The sequence below is a fragment of the Suricata suricatta genome, chromosome 4, assembly GCF_006229205.1.
Source record: "Suricata suricatta isolate VVHF042 chromosome 4, meerkat_22Aug2017_6uvM2_HiC, whole genome shotgun sequence".
Lineage (NCBI taxonomy): Eukaryota > Metazoa > Chordata > Mammalia > Carnivora > Herpestidae > Suricata > Suricata suricatta.
Genome location: NC_043703.1, coordinates 28,619,502 through 28,632,406, shown reverse-complemented (window position 1 = coordinate 28,632,406; position 12,905 = coordinate 28,619,502).

Here is a 12,905-nt window from a genome sequence, read left to right as displayed (position 1 = left end):
CGCGCCTTCCGACCCCTCTGCAACTTTACTCCCGGACGATCCCTGGACAGCGTCAGCGGGAGCTGCCCGCTGGCCTGGGCTGTCCCGGCCACAGCCGCGCCGGAGAGCTGCTGGTTGTCAGAGGTCTGGGTTCTCCAAACCACCAGCCACAGCCACGGACAGGTTTCCACGCACCAGACTAGGACAGAGGGCTTTCTTTCTCTTTCTTTCTCTTTCTTTCTTTCTTTCTTTCTTTCTTTCTTTCTTTCTTTCTTTCTTTCTTTCTTTCTTTCTTTCTTTCTTTCTTTCTTTCTTTCTTCTTTCTTTCTTTTTCTTCCTTCCTTCCTTCCTTCCTTCCTTCCTTCCTTCCTTCCTTCCTTCCTTCCTTCCTTCCTTTCTTCCTTCCTTCCTTCCTTCCTTTCTTTTTCTTTCTTTCTTTCTTTTTTAATAGTTTATCGTCAAGTTGGTTTCCATATAACACCCAGTGCTCTTCCCCATAAGTGCCCTCCTCAATGCCCATCACCCCCCTTCTTCTTTCCCCCTCCCCCTTTAGCCCTCAGTTTGTTTCAGTATTCAAGAGTCTCTCATGATTTGCCTCTCTCCCTCTCCCTAACTCTTTCCCCACCCTTCCCCTCCCCATCGTCCTCTGTTAGGTTTCTCCTGTTAGATTTATGAGTGAAAACATGGTATCTGTCCTTCTCCACCTGACTTATTTCGCTTAGCATGACATTCTCGAGGTCCAACCACATTGCTAAGAATGGCCAAATTTTATTCTTTCTCATTGCCATGTAGTATCCATTGTATATATAAACCACATCTTCTTGATCCATTCATCAGGTGATATCAGGTGATGGACATTTAAGCTATTGTAGAAAGTGCTGCTATGAACATTGGGGTACATGTGCTCCTATGCATCAGCATTTCTGTATCCCTTGGATAAATCCCTAGCAGTGCTATTGCTGGGTCATAGGGGAGTTCTATGGATAGTTTTTTGAGGAACCTCCACACTGTTTTCCAGAGCGGCTGCACCAGTTTACATTCCCACCAACAGTGTAAGAGGGTGCCGGTCTCTCCACACCCTCGCCAGCATCTATAGTCTCTTGATTTTAGAACAGAGCTCTCTATTTAAGGAGTTAACCTGGACTTTCAATGAAGAAGGTGACTTCTCTTTCCCTTAAGTTTCTAACCCATGGTGATGTGTAAGACCTGGTTGATTTGAGGACTGTGCTCTTTGTTGGTTTTGGTTTGCCCTCATATTTCAAGTCCACATCGCTCCCAACCCAGAAGAACTCAATTTGTTCTTCCCAAGCCCCGACATTACCCTGAGAGAGAGCTAAAATTCCTTCCTCATTTCTTCTAGCAGCACTACTCTTTCTTCCAACTATGCCCTGAAGTGTTTTGTTAGGCCACGTCAGGGATTTTTATACTGTTGAGGGGGACATATAAATAACCAGAAAACTGCCATTCAAATTCAATTCTTTATCAGGCAGAGCAATAAAATGCATTTCATCTGCCTGTTCTTGAAGTCCATTTTTATGGGGAGAGAGAAATAACACTGGCGGTGTTAGCTGAAGATTGTATGAAACAGGCCAGATGCAGGCTGTGCAGTGCACCTTGGATGTTCCTCAGCTGTACTCCACCCAACTAAATCCCTGTTTAGTCTGTCAAGTTTCATGCCCAGGAGGAACCATTCTATGCAGAGATTCACTAGAGACTAGGTGGTTCATTCATGGCTTCACAGCTAATTGATAGCATAGCTGGGACAGGAACCATAGGTTTTTGACCTCTATTCAGTGCTTCCTGGGGAAGTGGAGGTAGGATGTCAACTTCTATCTAAGAGGGTGAATTTGCAGGTGGGGAGGGACGAGTGGGTGGCTCCGTCAGTTAAGCATTTGACTTCAGCTAGGGTCATGATCTCAGGTCTGTGAGTTTGAGCCTTGTGTCCTACTCTGTGCTGACAGCTCAGAGCCTGAAGCCTGCTTCGGATTCTACGTCTCCCTCTCTGCGCCCCCGCTAGCTCTCTGTCTCTCTGACTCTCTCTCAAAAATAAATAAACATAAAAGAAAATTTTTTTTTAAAAGTGTGAGTCTTAAGTGTGAAATATCGTCTAAAGAACATAAGGAAAACAAGCGTAAGGCTTAAGGAATGAGAAATGCAGACGAGGGTTGTGGGTGCTAATTCCAAACCTGGCTATTTTGGGACTAGTACTTATCCTCCCTGTCTGGGTAAAAACAAGGTCAGCGTTCAATTGCTTCATAGCTGAGCTGAGTGAAAATATAGAGTGTTATGTGAATGAAGAATCATATGGGTGCATTTGGGAGTATGAATATTTCACTGCTTTGGATCTGCCCTTCTCACGGAGACATCTTATACTTCCTCGCCCCTGCAGACCACGCCCCTTTCCTTCCAAGTTCGCCATGACCTTCATTTAAATTTGCTCCACCTGGTCCTGGACGCCTAGGCACACCTCAGAAATATTGCCAGTGCAGCTCCAGACCCCAAAGGTAGAGTGAATACCCCCCAATAAAGTGAGTCAAATGGATTTTTTACTTTCCTGGTGTATATGAAAGTTCTGTTTACACTATACTGTAGTCTATTAGGTGTACAATAGCACTATGTCTAAAAAAAAGTACATACCTTAATTCAAAAACACCTTACTGCTAAAAATGCTAGCCATCACTGGAGCTTTTAGCGAGTAGTAATCTTTTTTTGCTGGTGGGGATGTTGATGGCTGCTGACTGATCAGGGTGGTGGTTGCTGAAGGCTGGGGTGGTTGTGGCAATTTTTTAAAATAAGACAGCAATAAAATTTGCCACTTCAATGGACTCTTCTTTTCATGAACAATTTCTCAGTAGCATATGAAGCTGTTTGTTAGCATTTTATCCACAGTAGAACTTCTTTCGAAATTGGAGTCAGTCCTCTCACACCCTACCACTGCCTCACCAACTAAGTTTATGGAATGATCTAAATGTCCTGTTGTCATTTCAACAGTCTTCACAGCATCTTCACCAGGGGAGGATTCCATTTCAGGAAACGACTTACTTTGCTTGTCCATAAAAAGCAGCTTTTTACCTGATTAAATTTTATCCCGAGAACATTGCAATTCAAATGTAATGATAATGAGAAAGTTTGAATTGCCAAAATGTGATAGGGAGACAGGAAGGAAGCAAACAAGCAAACGCTGTTGGGAAAATGGTGTCAGTAGATTTGCATGATGCAAGATTGCCACAAACCTCAATTTGTAAAAAATGTAGCAGTGAAAGTGCAATAAAGTGCAGTGCAGTAAGCCGAGGTGTGCTGGCAATCTAAGCCTCACTGAGATCTATCTCTTCCTTTTCAAGACTGTTAAACACAACTGAGCACTTGATTGCACTGAGACTTCTATGGGTCTCTACCAATTTCATGCTAATCAATGTCCTTCTCAGGACTGGATAGAATGACAGGTTCTTTCTGTACCATCACAATACCTGCCACCACTGAACTCAAGAAATAATTTTATAGATCTGATAACTACATTTAAGTTATTTAATTATATTTTACTACTCTAGTCATAGGTTTCAGGAAGAAAAGCAAATAATTTTAAGGTAAGCCTATACAATCCACATCTGGACTTTAAAATACAATATTGGCTATCTACCACCAGTATTGGTCACCTCATTTCATAGGATCTCATTTATTTCCTCATGGATGTCTTTGAAATAGATATTTTTTTCATGATGTTATAGAAAGTTAAATAGTCTCAGAAATTCACTTAATTCGCGTGACTGGTTAGTTGTGGAACTAAGATTTGAATAAGAAGATCTGGTTACACACAGACTGTGCTTTAGATTAATTTAATTGCATAGAGTCTAAATTTTATTTTTTATTTTTTAAATGTTTATATATTTTGAGAGAGTGAGCATGAGAAGGGAAGGGAAAGAAAGAGAAAGGATCCCAGGCAGGCTCGGTGCTGCCAGCACATAGCCCAATACGGGGCTCAAACTCATGAACTGTGAAATCATGAACAGAGCTGAAACTGAATCCAATGCGTAACTGACTGAGTTATCCAGGCTTCCCCCCAATTTTTTTTCTTATTTTGAGAAAGCAGTGTTTTAGACCTCAGTAATATCCAATTGAAGCTTACCCTGAGTTGAATGAAAATAACTATGTAAAAGTTTTATCATTTGACCCTCATGAAGGATGTTAATCAAGTCACAAGAAATTGAGTCTCAGTTTCCCCTTTTGTAACATGGAGGGAAAGGATTAGATGATGTAGAAAGTTACTTCTTCAAAGATGTCGGTCTGATGGACGAACTGACTCGGAAGAATGGCCTTAAGAGCAAAGAGAGGTCTTGTGCTAGGCTTTCCCCCCTTCTTTTTATTTTCTCTACTTGTGCCTTGGGCAGTACTACTTCAGATACAAGGTTTTTTCACCTTATGACTTAAAATCCCTATTGGCAAACTTTGTTTATAACTTTACCAGTAAAATGCTGTGTAAATTTAATTTGTAAGTATAAGCAAAAAAGTTCTATCAAATTTTAAGAATCCTTTCCTGAAAAGTTTTGGGTGTAAACTGTTTTTGAATTTAGTATTTATAAGAGATTTCTTTGTTGTTGTGTTTACTTAATAAATATGGAATTTTTTACAAAGTTGCTTTTATGAAGACACTTTTTCAAGTGTCTTAGGAAGTATATCAGAATCCGAGGTTGGCTAAGATCAGCCATCAAAGACAGAAAAGGTAGTGATGGACAATGTCCCACTATCCCTTTTAAATACTTTAACTAGAAGGTCATGAAGACATGGTTGAATGCACTTCAGAATTCATTCCTCAAAGAGGTTTGCCATGGGGAGCTTGCCGAAAGCAAACCTTTTCCCCTGGTAAGAGAACAAAGAAAAGCCCTTTTAGCCACAAAAAAGTGAATACTTTCATGTAACCCCCTTGATATGAACGTACCCTTCGAAATCTACCTTGCATTCTTTAAATCATGAATGCTGAGGAACAAGGTGTGTGAAAAACACAGAAAAAGTTGGTTCAATTGCTTCTCCAGACATTCCCCTAGGAACAGATCCAATGATCAAATAGTGGTTGAAGTAAGGGAATAAAGATTAAAATGGCTGCACAAATCAATAGCAAACAGCCTGAGCCTTTCTATTTCTTGGATTTTTCTCTTATGATTACATGACTATAGCTCTTTGGGCCTGAGGGGTAAGGATACTTTAAAAATTCTTTTTTGATTAAGGTATACTTTATATATAGTTAAATGGACGGGGCATAAGCGCCTAGTCTGGAGACTTTTCACAGGTGTACCCCTCTGGACCCCATATTTCATGGACCTTTTTGAAAATTCATTTATTCTTCGAAAGCAGCGAAATTTGAAAATTTGGACACTATTCTTATTAACATTTTTATTAATACATTTTTCTGCTTAAACAATTTGTTTTATCCATATTATCAGCTGCTATAACAGAAACATAGTGCATAAACTAGAGGCGTACTTATAAATGAAAGAATCTAAGATTTGAAACTTTATTGATGGTTACTTGATAGAGTGCCCAGTGCTAGTCCATGCAAATTTGATAGACTTAATAGTAATTAAAAATAAGACATAATTAATTCTTTTCTGCTTATAAGAAATATGAGAAACAGGAAGGTCACACTTCCTCTTTTCTATCTGAGGAGAGCAGCATAGTTTGGCTATCTCACACTATAGTCTACTTTAATTAAAGATTTAATGAAGGAATTTGTCCTCCTGCTTATGGCTTAAGTAATTTTTTATTTCTTTCTTTGATGTATTTTTAACGCCAGCATTGACAAGAAGAAAAAATGAGAGTAACGTGGTCTACGGACTCTTTAAACCTGTTCACAAGAGCTTCTTGGCACAACTTGTATAATGTTTTAGAAATTCCAATCTAAGCAAGCAGGCGGTCCAACCCATGCTTTCCTGGTCTGTCGGTACACTTAACGATTATGTAAATTACTTTCAGTCCATTCAGTCATGGAGCAAACACCATCATTACTTTCTATTCGAACAATTCTCGCAGGTGTAAGCCTTTCTCTTGATGGCTGCTATTTCAGATGGGAAATGGTTTATGATGAGTTTATGGGTCATCTCTACCTCTAATTTTTACCTTTCTTTATTTTCTTTAATTGTTACCTTTAATTTTTTTCTTTAATTTTTATCTTTCTTATTGCTGCTCTTTCAATACCCTAATGGAGTGTCCCAAAGAATGTGAAATAGTCAAAGGAGGTTAGAAATAGAGGAGAATGAGACATTTGGAGATTTAACAATCTGCTGTTGAATCAAGGAGAGTTGCTACTTCTTTAAAGAAAGGAAGAGTTCTTTGCAGTACAATATAGAATATGCTAGAAGGCACAGAAAAGAACTTCCACAGCAGGTTTCTTTTACTTTTTAATCAATTCTATTTTATCAGTGAGATATTTTTATTTCATTTCTGCTAATAGTGAAATCTTTTTAGTCAAAATCTGCTGACATCTCTGAAAAGTTCCCTAATTTTAAAAACCTAGTTGTAGGAAGATAGAACTGCTTGAACCAAAATGTCAAGGGAAATAGTGATATTTCTGAAAGCTTCTCTGCTGTGCATGAGCTGTATACTTTGATTTCCAGCCTCATCTAACATAAATAGCTCAGCTAGGGCATCTCTTTGTCAAGGTGAGGGATCACCAGGGGCTTTCAGACCTGTGCCCGATGTTTATCAGGCTGTTTCTGGGGATGTCCCTTAGAGATGCATAAACAGAAAAGTGCCTCTTCTCTTTCAGGCCTTCCAGGAAAAACACTTCTTGCTACTGCTTTTAATTCTCTTGGACATACTCATGGGTGGGAAAGCTGGATTCTGACATGGCTTTATCAACCATGGATTACCCAAATGAAATTGCTCACATAATCTTACAGGAAATGCTCAGGAGACACGCTTCCCACAAGGGCAGCCAGGTGATGTGAGGCTGGCATTTGAGGGACCCCTGCAGACGTGGGGGCACCGATGGCAGGCAGGGACGCAGGCAGGAAAGAGAATCCAGGGTGGCTAACCCTTTGAATATTGACTTTGTTTTTGTTTGTTTTATTGTGGAGAAAACATGTAACATCAAATTTACCACCTTGTGTACAGTTCAGTGGTGTTAAGTGTATCCATATTGCTGTATGATCCAAATTGCTGACCTCCATATCTTTTTCATCTTGCAAAGCTAAAACTCAGTCTTATTAAAAATCAGCTCCCTTTTTGTTCTCCCTGCAGGCCCTGGTGGTTACCATTCTACTTTGTTTCTATGAATCTGTCCACTCTACATAGTTCCTACACGTGGGACCATTCGATACTTGTCTTTTTGTGGCTGGCTTATTTCACTTAGCATAATGTCCTCAAGCTTCATCCCATATGGCAGAATGTGACAGGACTTCTTCCCTTTTAAATGCTGAGTAATATTCTATAATATTCCATTGTACGTGTGTGCACTGAATTTTGTGTATCCATTCATCTGTCTGTGGCCTTTGGGTTGTTTCCATCTCTTGGCTCTTGTGAATAGCATTGGGCTGAATGTATGCTATAGACCCGGTGTTTGTGTGCCTCCAGAAGGTATGTGTTGAAGTAGAATCCCCAATGTGATGGTATTTGGATTTGGGGTCTTTGGGAGGTAGAATCGTCCTGAATGGGATTAGTGTCCTTATAAAAGTGACTCCAGAGAGTCCCCATGCCCTTTCCATCATGTGAGGACACAGCAAGAAGACGGTGGTCTATGAAGCAGGAAGTGGGCTTCTGCCAGACATTGAATCTGCAAGCTTTGATCTTAGATGTTGCAGCCTTCAGAACTGTGAGCAATAAATGTCTACTGTTTGTAAGCTACTTAGTCCATGGTATTCTTCTTGCAGCAGCTCCAACAGGAGTGTGCAAATATCTCTTTGAGAACCTGCTTTTAATTCTCAGGGACATACACCCAGAAATGGGACTGCTATACTGTTTTTCATAGCAGTGTACCATTTTACAATGATAATAGCTATACTTTAAAGTAAACTATCTTTCAGAAATAGTTCATAATATCATTGAATAGAAAAATTGGAATGGTTAAAATATAAAGTGACAGAATAAATCTATCTCAAAATGTGTCAGGATTGAAGTTGCTCTTTTCTTTGTCCCCTCTCATTTCTTACTCTGATATCATGGAGAAGTTTGATGCCAAAGAAATGAACAAATAAATAAGTTAGTTTCTGATGTAAATTGCAACATCAATCCTTTATCTTCCAGAGCTTACATGAGAAAAGAAAATCTTTTGGTTGTTGCAACAGGAAGAGATTTACCCTGGGGCGGTGTGGCCTGTGATTAACTTGATAACATGGTTATGATGTCAGGACTTCTGGGAAGATTTACCACTTGTCCTCACTGCCCCTCAAATGCATACCTTTCCCTCTGGCTTTCTGATGTCTGGAATTCCACATTCAGGCGCTAGTGTGATCATGATTGTTTCATGAGAGCAGGTTTTTCCTATTAGGAAGGTACACTGCTGCGTGGGGAGTGGGATGGACAGGGCCAGAAAACTCATTCCACCCTGTAGTCAGACAGCGGTCAGGTGATGTGAGAGTGGAGCTTAAGAAGAATCCTTGAGATGCTGTGTACCATATACCAGGCGGGCTGGGAAGATATAGCAGAGGGGAGCTCCCCGCTAAGCCGCAGTGAAGTGTTACCTGGGATTGTAGCCATCTCAAGGTTTGACTGATGGGAGGATGCACCTCCAGCTGCCTCAGTGGCAGGTCCCACTTGACCCACTTCCAAGCCCACTCATGTGGCTGTTGGCTGACCACAGGTCCTCCCTGGCTAGAGACTTGAGTTTCTTGCAGTGTGGGCTGCTCCAGAGCATAGCTTATAGCCTGGCACCTGGCTTCCTGCAGAGCAAGCAAACGAGGGAGTGAGAGTGTCCAACATGAAATCTACTGTCTTTTGTAAGCTAATATTGGAAGTGGCAACTCATAACTAGACACCCAGGTATGGATACCAGGAAGTGGGGATCATTTAGAGCCATTTTTGAGGCTGCCTTTGAGGACTACAAAGAGAACTCTAAAGAATACCCTAGGGCTGATAGTTGGCACCATATGTCAATATTTAGAAACAAGGGATCCTCCCCAAGGTGAAGGGTGTGGTCGTGGCCCTCTGTGGTAGAGAAGTTCACTGTGTTGTCCTGGGCCATAACTGGTCCCCATTCACTGGCCAAAGTTGGTGAGCAGAAAGCATCCTACTAGGGAGAAGATGGGGTGACACTGGCAAGTAGGAAAACACAGGCTGGTACCGATGAGCAAAAAACCTTGGACAAAGACTGATGAACAGGAATTATTTGCAGGAGTTTCAGCAAAACTTCCCTGAGGATGGGAACCGCAGGTGTTCTGGATGCATGCCGATGATACCTGACTTGAAACTGAGTTTCAGCCCATGTGGGAGCTCATTTACTCCTGACCCACCCTTACCCTGAAGAAAGAACCCTCTGAATCACAACCCAAAATGGTGACCTTTATCAGGGTTCCCGTCCTAGTGTGTCCTGGACTCCAAATTTTGTCCTCTTGGCTCTGTAAGGCTGGATAAAAGCATGCCCCTTTTCAGAATTGAATGCCTAAGGCAGCAAAGTGATCTCAAAATGACAGGTTTATTTGTCACATTTCTTATGTCACACTTCTCTGAGAACTTGGGAATTCATTATTTTATTACCTCTGATGGTTTCAAGCTAATTAAAATATATTCACACACACACACAAGATAAATATCTATCATCTAGTTCTCTCTACTCTTCAGCAGAAAGGTTGTTCTTCATTACTTAGTTCTCTGTTCTTGGTGGTAGAAGTCTGAGCGTCAAAGATCACTATGGGAGCACTAAGCCCTCAAGTCCTTGATCTGGGAGCTTCAGTGCATTCAGAGATTTCTAAATTGAGGCAGGTTAAGGATTAGACTCTGGAACTATATCCTGTCTTGCTCTGGATTGGTGTGGGAACTGGACAGACCTGAAATTGCACAAGAAGTGTGTTAGCTGACCCACTGTGGGGAAGGGGTGAGGGTTGGGAAAGTCTGTGTCTAGGAACTAGGTCAAGGGCCACCAAGGGTAGGGATGCTCAAGGCAAATTTAAGACAAATTCTCCCTACTTGAGAGTTTGGTAGGAGGTTCCTCTTGGCATTTAGTAAGTTTGACAGTCGGGAACTTCTGGGAATGTTTTCATGATATCTTTCCAATTTCAAGGTAGCTGAAAAACTAGGTGATGATTATCATCATGGGAGCACTAGATAAAATTTATCCTGAGTAAAAGCTATTATTTCTTTTTTTTTATTGCTTTTTATTTTATTTTTTAGAGACAGAGAGAGACAGCTGGAGCAGGGGAGGGTCAGAGAGAGAGGGAGACACAGAATCCGAAACAGGCTCCAGGCTCTGAGCTAGCTGTCAGCACAGAGCCCAACGTGGGGCTCGAACCCACGAACCGTGAGATCTGACCTGAGCCGAAGCCGGATGCTTAACCGACTGAGCCACCCAGGCGCCCCTATTATTTCTTAAGACTGTCACAATTTCTTTTCTTCTAACACCTTTATCCATCCATCCATCTAAATATTCATGGTGAATAATCCCAATCTTGTGAGGAAGTCAAGTATTTATTTTAAAAAAAGCAATATTGTTACTTAGGTAGATCTAATCTTTTATTTGCAAGCAAATAAAGAAGTGATTGAATTAATCTTTTATAAAAATCTAGAGGATAAATAAGATAATCACTTTATTATATGTATATATGTGTGGATTTAATATTATATATTGCTGAAATGTATCATATTTTCAAAGCTGTACTGTGAACTACCCAATTTTATGTCAAGAACAAAGTGACCTGATCTTTGGTGGTCCTCAATTACCAACAAGAAATATTCTGAGGAAATGTTTCATCCCTTTTGTTTACCACAGGGTGGTTTCAGTATTGTTACCAAATATTTTATATATATTTTTTTCATGACAGTGTTTTTTTTCTTTTGGTATAAAATTAGCTAGAGCACATGATATTTTAAGGAGCTTTGTTTTCAAGGGCAATGTCTTTTCCTGAAAATGTTTACCACTGGAGGCATCAAGAATGTGTTTGGCTTAAAATTAGCTCTAAAAACACACATTTAAGTTATTTAATCTGAAATATATAAATGCAAATGGATTTGCCTGAAAAACAAAAATGCCCTTTTTCCTTTGGAATTCCAGACGTAACAGCTTCTGGGAAGTCAAGAAAAACACAAGTCTGAGAACAGTGCTGTCTTTACCTTTACTCCAGGGAAAAGCTGAATTTGCTCTAGGGATAAGAGGCAAAGGCAAAAGTGTCATTGTCTTAGTAACATTTTCACCAAATTATTTAAGTATGATTTCCTAAAGATTTCTTAAACTGTTTCTAATGCTTAATGGAACAACAATTTTCCAACCCCCAACTTTGAATTTCTATTAGTATCAAATTTACTGAGAACCTATCCCATTAGTCAAAGATGAAGTAGGATCCAAAGTAATCATGGTTGATTCAGCAATAAGCATTTTCAGTTGAAAAACTCAGTTATATTCCAACATGTATCAGCTTTAAATTTTAGGTGCCAGACACTGATGAAGGTCAAAAGGTTAGTGATTCATTTCCTGCACTTGTCACCGTGCTGCTTGTTACAACAGATTTCTGGAAGTGACTGACAAGGGAAACAATCACGCAAAGGTCTTGTATGTGTGACAGGAGCAAGTCTGATGTGGATCCAGTACCATGAAGTGTTTTGACTCTTAGAAGTTCTCATAGGAGTCATTCATAGCATATGAGTAAGAGAATCAAAAGATATAGGACTCTACCTTCCCGGATAGATAGTCACAAATATGATGTAAAGGGAGGAGAATAAGATCAACATATAAAGACTGGTCATGGTAGGATGTACCTTTCCATCCTACACATATGTGTGAATATTTTTTTGATATTTAGCCTTATATTGGCTTCCGCTTGGTCTCATAATATAGCTTTTTTTTTTTTTTTAACTGACCTTTATTTTTTTAAAGCACATAACAATAGACTGTCCCTTCTGTGGTTAGTACTTGCTATTAATTTTTTAAACTAAGACCGATCTATGTTGGAGCAATGAGATATCAGTTGTCTTAGTTCTGATGTGGGCTAAATATTTGTCAAGGTTCTGAAGACTGAGTTGTACATGGCAGGTCAATTTTCTAATAGCTTTCTGATAACAGCTTTCCTTTTAAACCTCTGGACTAAAATCAAGAGAGAAACATGCCACTTTTCAAGGAAGGTGGCCTGGAAAAGAGAAGAGAAAAAACCTCTTGGTCATTTCTTTAGCTGAGAAGCCTCATGTGAATCATTTTACCTCCATGTATCTCTTGGGTAAAAGGGAGAATAAGACTAGTGTCTCCACTGAAAAGTTTAAATTCTGTGATGGGTGTAAAACATTCAGTACAGTGCCTGGAATGAAATGACTGTCTAGGAAATATCAGAGATCATTTTTATTAATATATTTTCTGGTTCCTCAAAAATAGATATTAAGGTGGGTACCTTTGTTAAATTGCATGACAGAGTCTCTTTAGCAAGGGCTTGCTTCTAATAGACTTGATGTATTTTGAATTGATTGATAGATAAGTCTGTGTGATCATTGGTTTTGGCTGTTGTGCTGAGTGACCGTGTTTTGATGAACAACTATGCAATATCATGAAATGAGCGAGACTGACCACCTCAGTGATTGTTTCACTGGTCCTCAAAGATGTGGCCAAGGTCTTTATGACCAACTCAACAATAACCAGGAAAGCCAAGAAAATGGAAAGCAGTGAAAACTAGTTATGGAGATAGCATATTTTGCATCAGTTACAGAGCTACATCCACTCAGATGGCTTGTGAATGTCAGCAACTTCTTAAAACGCACTATCATGCATGAAGTGTATTCCCACTAAGTGACTTTGGAAAGGAATG